This window comes from Columba livia, chromosome 7, assembly GCF_036013475.1.
Source record: "Columba livia isolate bColLiv1 breed racing homer chromosome 7, bColLiv1.pat.W.v2, whole genome shotgun sequence".
Classification (NCBI taxonomy): Eukaryota; Metazoa; Chordata; class Aves; order Columbiformes; family Columbidae; genus Columba; species Columba livia.
The window spans coordinates 675385-684686 of NC_088608.1; the positions used below are offsets into that span (position 1 = coordinate 675385).

General features: G+C 52.4%; 1 long non-coding RNA gene across 2 annotated transcripts; it reads right to left on the bottom strand.

The window, feature by feature from the left end:
* Nucleotides 1-3682: 3682 nt before the first annotated feature.
* Nucleotides 3683-6880, bottom strand: LOC110364428 (uncharacterized). Of its 2 annotated transcripts, XR_002423192.2 has the most exons (3): nucleotides 6334-6783; nucleotides 5500-5710; nucleotides 3683-3925 (listed from the first exon to the last, which is right to left on the bottom strand). It is a non-coding gene; the product is annotated as an uncharacterized LOC110364428 (long non-coding RNA). The 2 variants fall into 2 exon arrangements; XR_002423188.2 differs by having other exon boundaries at nucleotides 5500-6880.
* Nucleotides 6881-9302: the final 2422 nt, after the last annotated feature.

The following is a 9302-nucleotide window of genomic DNA, read 5'->3' on the forward strand; positions in this document are numbered from 1 at the left end:
CTTCATGGAAAAACGTCCTGGGCACCCGTCCCCGGAGCAGCCGCCTCCCAGCTTGGGTGGGGTGTTTTACAAACTACTCTTCGCTTCTTATTCACGCAGCTGAGGGTTCTGTGACACTAACATGAGAAGTCGTGCTGATGAACAGTTCTATTTATTTAAGTATTTTTTATTCTGGTCTCCTCAGCACCAGCAGCCCTCTGTTTGTGCTGCTGTTTATCAAGAAACACCATGTGAAAGTTAATAATAACATAATTTAGAGCAATAATTACAATTTTATTCAATAGCTATGGGAAAACACTGAGTTGAATAATGAGATAAAAATGAGTGTCTCAGTCCTAACAGGACATTAATCAACATATTAACTGTGTAGGCAAACTGATTTGAGGCTGTTACAGCTTAATTTGTCTCAAAATCATTATTTTTTATGTATTGCATAATGCACTTTAAAATATGTGTTGGAGTGATTATATGTAAGCATTACGGTTGCACAGAATAGAGGCTACACTTTATTCGGCCATGAATTACAACTTTTTATTGCAGCCGGTGCCAAGTCCGCGCTGCTGACACTCTGGCATTTGGGAGCTGGGCTGGGATCAGGCTGAAATCTTCTACTTTATTTCTTGCCCTCTACAGAATATATTTTTTCCTTAGCATTCTGGTTTCTGGAGCGTTTGAATGAGCATGTTTGATTTCTCTGGGCAGCATCCCATTGGCTGTGGGTTTTTTGGCGGCTGGCGGGGATGAGGGACGTGCCGGGACAATGCCGAGCGCTGAGCACCGCGAATGTCAGATGCCAGACAGGCTGGATGCCGGACAAAGAGCAGCGGTTTCGGCATTGTGAGCGGCACAGAGCTGGCTGCACATCCACGGTTCGGGAGACAATGATGCAGGAGAAGCTGAAAGGCTGGTGGGAACCGGGATGGGACCCTGACGGACAGTTTGGTAGAATTCTGGCAGAGAAAATAAACGCTGAGTTAAATGTGCCACCTCTGGACAGCTGTTTTCTCTACCAAGCGTCCGGAGCCTCATTTAAAGTGCTGCAGAACATACCTGTTGTGCTCAGCCACGAGGATTTTTTCCTTTGTATTTTCCCGTTCCCCAGGGATGTTTGTGTCCATCCAACCTCTCAATCCACCGTTAGGGGTGCAGGCCCTACACAGACACCACACGCCAGCACCGGGCCACCTCGGGGTGACATTGTCTCTGCTGCTCCTTGAACTTTCGGAGCTCAGCTACAGTTTCAGGATCTATTGTGATCTTTTCCCCAGAAGGGCTGGGATTGTTGCCAGAAGCACACGGGCACACACCAGCGGGGGTCAGAGGCCTCGTACCCCTGAGCAAAGCCCCTGTGCTCGGTGGCCGTGTCCCCCACGGTCCCACGGGACGGCCGGGGCTGTGCTGGGTGGGAGCGTCAGGGAAGGGACTGAAACTGTTCAGCAGCTCAGCCTGAATCTGAGAAGTGCTTTGAAACAGGACATGGTACATTTCACAGTCGAGCTTCTGAAGTGTAAGAACAGAGCCAGGATTCCTCTGAGGTGGCCAGGCAGGAAAAATGCCCACCCTGGCACCAAGTGCTGCCTTTTCTTTTTGGCTGAACTGAATGGTTCAGGTTGAGCCAAACCACGTTCAGGAAAGGGAGAGAACAAGCTTCACTGCCTTTTGGCCAAAAAAAAAGCAGCACTCTCTGGTCACAATTTCTGTTTTCATTGTACAGTTTCCCCAGCAGCGCCAGCACAACCCAGCGAGCTGCAGCCCCTTGGCCAGCGGGGACCCCCAGCACGAGGAGCCAGCACAGCGCCGTGTGCGGCTTTGGGTCCCGTCCCAGCACCAGCGGCTGAGATCACTTGTCCCAGCCCATGTTCTGCTTTTCCTTATCCCATTATTTTCCATTTCCCTTCCTTTCCCCTTAATACCAAACCCCAAAGCCTTTAAAGTATTTGCAGGTTGCTACCATAGGTGACTACTAATTATTTCCATGGTTTAACTTCCCAGCAGGAGGAAGCGGGTCTTACCAACCTGGCCGTTCCAGAGGGAGCACAGCACGGCGCGAGGGGCAGCAGGACCCGCTCAGACAGTCGGGAGCATCAGCTGGACGTGTGTTCAGCAGCGGCAGCTGTCACCGGGCTGCGGGCTCGCGGTGGCGTCCAGCCCGCGTTGGTAGGATGTGCAGTGGCCGTTTCATTTTTACAGTAGAAATTAATATCAACAAGAGTTACAATTCCATTTTCTCAACAGTGTTTGCATACAGAGAGGGTATCAGCTAATGTGCAGCCCTACAATGCCTGAATGGGCTTGCAACCTGTGAGCCTGCAGCCAGGACAATCACGTTCCCCGATGGCCCTGGTGCCAGGGAGCACAGGGACGGCAAGCAGGAGCAGGCAGCTATTGCAGGGGTGTGCAAAGACCAGATTCCGGTTTAAAAAAATCTCTGCTGCGAGGGGTTGATGCTTTACTGCTTTGAAGAATGCCAGAACTACAGCACGTTCACGATCCGTTCTGTTAGCCCTTTTGCTGGTGCTGTTGAATGACACCGACAGGCACTTGGCAGAACTCTGCCGCATGGCAGCTGAGGACAACAGAGGCCGCAGCACCACTGTGACACCCTCTGCTGCAGATGTCACCAACCCAGCAGCCATCAGGGCAGCTCTGGGATGGAAACATCACTGTGTGCCCTTAGCTGTGGGCTTAGAATCATAGAATCGCTTTGGTTGGAAAAGCCCCTCAGAATCACCAAGTCCAACCGTTCCACAGCCCTGCCCCGTGTCCTGAGAACCTCCTGTCCATCTGTCCAGCCCTCCAGGGATGGTGACTCCAGCACTGCCCTGGGCAGCTTGTTCCAATGCCCCACAGCCCTTTGGGGAAGAAATTGTTCCCAAGATTTGACCTCCCCTGGTGCAACTTGGGGCTGTTTTATCTCGTTACTGGGGAGGAGAGACCAACGCCCTCACTTGGCAGAAGTGAAATCAGGCTGTAATAAAGAACACCTGGTGGTGCAGTTCCTGCAGCTGTGGGCAATTCAATGGCTGATGTGAATTAGCACCTGGTTTTAAGTTCCTGTGTAGGAGCAAAGCTCAGCCCTTCTCCTGGGGACAGGGTGGGGTGCAGGGCTGTCAGTTTGTGGCTGGAAGGGTTTGTTCCTGAAGGAAGAAAAGGTGTCAGGAGCGTGGCTGAGGGCTGGTCTGCACCAAGGCTGAGGGTGGGTCTGGCCTCCTGGTGGACCTGGGTGATCCTGGTCACCCACCTGCTGTGGCAGAGGGGGACGTGGTGCTCACCCCGGTGCAGAGCTGGGCTGAGGAGCGGGGTCACCGAGTGTCACCCTGGAGACACCCCAGGGATGTCCGAGGGTTGTCCCTAAGGTGCATTTTCTCCAGCTCTGGGTTAGTTTCACGTGTTTCCCCAACCTCCCTGGGTTGGGAGGCACATCGGGGTGCTGCTGCCCAGGTGGAGTGAACCTGAGAACCCAATGGCCGGGGGCCCCCTGGGCTACAGGGTTTCGGCAGTGGCACATATGTCCCCGAGCCACGCGTCCCTCCCTGCCCTGTTCACCAGCTGAGCCCATTTGTCCCCGCACAGCAGCCCACGGGACACCCCGCCAGAGCAAACCCAAGCGCTCCCTCCCCTCCCCTGGCCCGGGGCGCGAGGCCACCGGCTGCGATGTGTGACAAATCCAGGCGATGACAGAAACATGTAAATCTCTGGTATTATCGGCCCTCATCGGAATGTCTGTACAAGGTACACAAGTTGAAGGATTAAGTGCTGGGAGAGGTCTGGAGCTGGGGAGGTGCTGCGGGCTGGCGTGACGCTCTGATTAAGACACTGACAGAGTGCACAAAACCCCATTTGTTGGCGTGACATGTCAGATGGATGAAGAATCAGTCTTCGTCTGCGCCAGTTCAGTTTTCTTTCAAAAAGCCTTTTAGATCAGCTGCAGGAAAAACAAGGAGGTAAGTAGCCCATTGATTTAATACAAGCAACATGCAAAGTACATAATAATGAAAATCAAAATCCTTTCATTGCATCAGTAAGGGCAGCGAACAATGTGAATTAATGCAAGCCACATTTCCCTCAACTTTTACCTCCAAAAGTAGTTTGCATTATATGGCTAATTCTCCTTCCACCCATGACTAAATTGTGTACTGAGCTTTACTTTTGTTTGACATCAAAAAGTAAATGATAGAAAATTGGATCCAACAATATGTTCTGATTGTTCTTGCACTATGGAATATTCTCTCAATGTGACAAACTGTGTTTATCCCACTAGGGAGAAAGGGGGAGGGATACCTTTGGATTTATCGGCATGAGCGATGCCATTAAGTTAAATAGCCATGTTAGTATTTAACACCACCAATGATATTTTTATTTCTCTTTTTCATGATTATTAAGATTTTCATTTGTAAAATCTTAACTAAATATAGTTTTGGTTTGGAGAAACAAAAGTCATTTTGGGAATGAGTGCTGTAGTAGAGAAAGCTACTCCATCCCTCAGGGCCCCCTCCCACCACGTTACTCTTTACCTCCCCGGGGAGTCATTTCTCTGCGGTCTTGGAAATTTCCCTCTTTGGCCATTCTGCATATTCAGGTCTATAAACTGCCACACAGGACCTGTTACCAACTTCTTTCGTAATTTAGCCAACCTTAGCTGTGCAGTAGAAACACCGCCATGCAATCTCACCTCATCGTTAAGGAGGTTTTTTCACATATTCGGCTTTAATTACTTTTCAGCTTGGACAAGGCCAGCAGGCTCCGGGCTCAACCAAGCCCCACCGGGCAGAGGGCCGGGCAGGACAGAGCTGGAGTTCCCTCTGCCACTGCTGCCTGGGGAAGCCTGGGGGCTCTGCGGGGGCCGGACCCCACGGGGAACACCCAGAGCCCCCCGAAACCAGCCGCTCGGGCAGGGCCACCTTCAAGTGCTGGTTATCCTGGGAGGAAACGCTTGGTGAAAAAAGGACTAAATCAATTCATAGTTTTATCCGAAAGGATAAAAATCCCAGGTAATGGTGAGAAATTCCTTTGGATCCAAGGAGAATCCAGTGAAAATGATGTTGAAGAGAAGACAGTTGTCAGGAAGGTCACATAAACACCGAGTTCATGCTGGTACAACTGCTGTGGCAGCCCGCTGAAATACCCAAAGTGGGTTTCTGCGCGTGAAACCAGCCAGTGGCGCCTGGCACACACTGGAACCTGGCTGTGGAAGCTGCACATAGAAGAGGAGGACCCCAGGATGAGAAGAGGAGCAACCCTTTGGTCCTGCTAACACCTGAGTGCACTTACAGCAGCGTCATTTTCTAAAAGAGATCCTATCACAGCTCTTCATACCCCTCCAGACTAGCGCCTGAGTTGTGCGCCCTGCCACAGGTCCCCGTTTTGCCCAGTGCTTCACCCCACACAAGCCAGGGGCCTTAAAAAATCAGTGTACAGCTGTCGAGCTTCATTTTGCGCTGACAGGCTCCATCCCTCATCCACATACACACTCTGTATATTTTACCTTGCTTGCCTCACCTTTTTTTCCAAAGTCTTCTGGCCAGAAGCCTGACGTGCACAAAGAGAAGAAAGGAGTCTGCTCTGTGTCAGTAGATGTGCAGAGCGATGCTGGGGACCCCTCACTGCTCCTTTTGAAGCCTGTGCCTGGATCTCCCCTCAGCCCCGGCTGGAGAGAGCCCTGTGGCACTCCTGGATCGCTGATATGGGAGGAGATGGTATTTTGACAAACCTGAAAGAGTCGATGGTAATTGTCACTGAATTCAGAATGGCAGTTGGGCACTGAAAGAGCACAGGAGACATTGCACAAAATACTTCTGATGTTTAAAAATAATAGATGGGGTTAAGGAAGAGCAGGTATCCTATTGCAACATATTTAACCTCTGATATTAAAGTCAGTATTTTATTATGTGGCAATTTCGCATTGCTTACCTGTTTCTACACATTTAAGAAGATATAGCAAATAATATTGAGGGACTGCTAATTTCCAGCTACCTCTAAACCACAAAGGTGTAGAAAGGCAACATTGTTGCTGAATACTTGTGCAAAATACTTTGACTTCTCAGCTAAAGGTTCTCTTCTCCTTCCCTATAAAATCAATGTTTTCCTTAAAATTTGGATCTCCTTTGAATTGTCTTGTGCGTGAACAGAAAACCTCAGCACTGAGAGAGCTGAGCCTGACTGTGCAGTAAATGTCATGATGAATTAGGCGTTTTCCTGAAGCCTTTTCTCAAACTCAGTCTTTGAAGAAACCTGTAACCACATGAATTTCTATAGGGTTACGGACACAAATGGCGCCTGGACGTGCTGCGCCTCCCGGGGCCGTGGGATGTTACGGGAATGGTGTTGGCTCACCCTGCCGGAAAGCTGCCCAGCACCCTGGGGAGACCCGCTGCGGTGACCCCCTTCAGCTGCGCCCCACGGCCGGGACCCGAAGCCTGGGGCCACATCTTGGTGTCAGGGCCGCGTCTCTTCCCGTGGGCAGGGTCACCGGAGAGAAGCCCCCCGGGCCATGGAGCGCGCCCGCAGCCCGGGAAGCAGCCGAGGAGCCGGTGGCACAGCAGCCGCTGCTTCGGGTGCTGCCGGCGGCTCCCCCGGCCCCGCGGGTGCCCAGGCCCGGGCAGGCGGGGCGGCTCAGGGCAGCACCGCGCACCTGGGGGAGAGGGGCCGCGCTGCCGGGGGGCATTGCCCGCTCCCCGCCGCCCGCTCCCCGCCGCCCGCTCCCCGCCGCCCGCTCCCCGCCGCCCGCTCCCCGCCGCCCGCTCCCCGCCGCCCGCTCCCCGCCGCCCGCTCCCCGCCGCTCCGCCGAAAGAGGGCAATGTTGCCGTGCAGAAGTGGCGGGCGGCCGCGCCGGCTCCCCCGCACCCCCCGCAGCCCCCGCAAAGCCGGGCGGGCGGCGGCCGCCCCGTGTACCCGCCCCGTTTCCGCTCCGTCCCGCCGCTCCCGGGTCCCGTCGCCCCGGAGCGGGTTCCGCCGGGCGCAGCGGCCCCGCTGCCCGTAGGTTTCGCTGCCGGGCCCCCGCCGGGCCGTTCTCAGCACCGTCTCGGCTGCCCGCAGCAGGAGTCCCCGGCCCGGGAGCGTTCCCGGCCCCTCAGCTGGGCAGCGGGGGCGGCAACGGGCCGAGGAGCCACCGGCTGTGCCGCACGGCCGGGAGCCCGTGTCCTGCGGAACCCACGGACACAGCTCTGTGCGAAGCGTCGCACACGCTCTGCTGCTGAAACTCTGGCCGTTCCGCCTTGAGGCAATGTCCATGGTTCACAGGGAAAATACGGATTTTTATAAACCAAGTTTTTACTTCTCTAAGAGCGGAGATGGAAGGTTCCTTTGCCACACTGTGCCCCAGAGACGGAGCGGGGCGGTGGGGCTGGACACGGGCAGCGCTGTGCGGGTGCGAGGGTTCACCCCGCGGGGGGGCACCGGGGGTCCCGTGTTCCCATATTTAACCGGGCATGAAAGGTTTAAGGCGAGTGTACTAGCCCATGGACATCAATAAAAGCCGCTGGGGAAGCTGTGTCTGCTGTAGGTGGTTCCAGGAAAGCCTTATTTAACATGGACTTAGTTTACCATGAGCTCTGCTTTTCATTTCTTGAGTCAAAGCTCTTACACCGGCCATCTCATTTCTGCTGCCTCTCCAACATCTGTCAGTGGCTGTACCTGAGAAAGTCTGTTATTAAAAGAATAATAACTGTATTGCATGTTTCTGAATCCAGGACTGTATTTTCTTTCTCAAATATTCATTAAAAATATAGATTGTATTTTATTGAAAGTGGCCTTTAATGAATGGTATTCTTGTTTGCGTACAAGAGGTAGCTTCCAGTGCAATTCTCTGACAGTAATTGTGGTCTGAATAGAGACTGCACAATAACTGAGTGCAGTTAATGGCTATCCTGTGGATTGAGTGCTCCACTTTTGTCATTATCAGACTACTTTTTAAAATGCAGAAATTAGTTAGGCCAGCAAAGAGTTAATTACGTTCCTGTGACAGGAAACCCTCAAAGCACATTAATTGTGAAGAATTCTTTGTCTTTAATGCAAAGCAGAAATTTGAAAGACCTCGGCACATGATATCACAGAAATAGTTACCCAGAGCATCCTTGAAAAGAAGGAAAAATAAAGAGCCATGAGTACATGGGGAAACCCTCCTGGTGAGTAAACTGGTATCACTATGGCGAGCTGGTGTCATTTTGCAGTCAAATACTCATTTCTGTGTTGCTAAATGAAAAAATAGGCCCCTAGGTATAGTGTTTTTGACGCTGCTCGTGTCCCAGCCTCACTTTTCCCAGGACTTTTCAAGTTCCTATAGCAGCTCTTTCGCCTCGGCAAAGTCAGGTAAGAAAAAACCCTCGAAACATCCCGAACAGGACGCTGAGCAGTCTGAATCGGTTCACACCAAGAACAAATCAAGTCGTCGTGTCCTGCGCGTCGGTGTTGCCACAAGACCTGCGAGTAGTTGTTGATTAGTGGGCTGAGGAGGAGCAAAAATTATCAGCATAATCAGAGACGGTGTAATTAACTGCAGTACGTAAAAAATAAATTAAATAACGCCTCTCTAATGATCAAATGCCATGCCGAGCTGGCAGCTTGGTAAAAGTAGAGGAATAGACAACAAAAACAGATCAGGTAGCTTCCATTAAAAAAACATGTGTGGGGTGTACAGAGGCAGAGCTGCTGTGGGCTGGGGTGAGCAGGATGGAGAGATGCCGTCCGGAGCATGGGGCCACGAGGCTGCTGTGAGTGCGGGGCCACGGGGCTGCTGTGAGTGAGGGGCCACGGGGCTGCTGTGAGTGCGGGGCCACGGGGCTGCTGTGGACACGGGGCCACGGGGCTGCTGTGGACACGGGGCCACGAGGCTGCTGTGGACACGGGGCCATTAGGCTGCTGTGGACACAGGGCCACGAGGCTGCTGTGGACACGGGGCCACGAGGCTGCTGTGAGTGCGGGGCCACGAGGCTGCTGCGAGCACAGGGCCAGCAAACACCGCGGCCTCAGCGGCAGCGGGATTGTGGAGGATTTTCCCCCTTTTCCTCATCACTTGCTTGGCTTTGATCCTGTACCATGAACCTCAATAGAGCCCTGACCCTTGCAGGTTAAGAAAGTACCAAGAATTGGGGTTGAATTCTCAACTGCCTGAAAACTGAGTCACACTCTGATCAATACGGTCCATTTTTCATTGTCAGCAGCATTTAAGGAATGATTAGGAAGTTGGATAGTAGTGTAAGGCAATATTAGATTGTTACTTTTAATTATGAGTTAACAGAACTTTTATTTCCATTAAAACAGCTTGTAGCCAGTTTGCACTCAATCTTATTTTTTCAGTTGTTGCA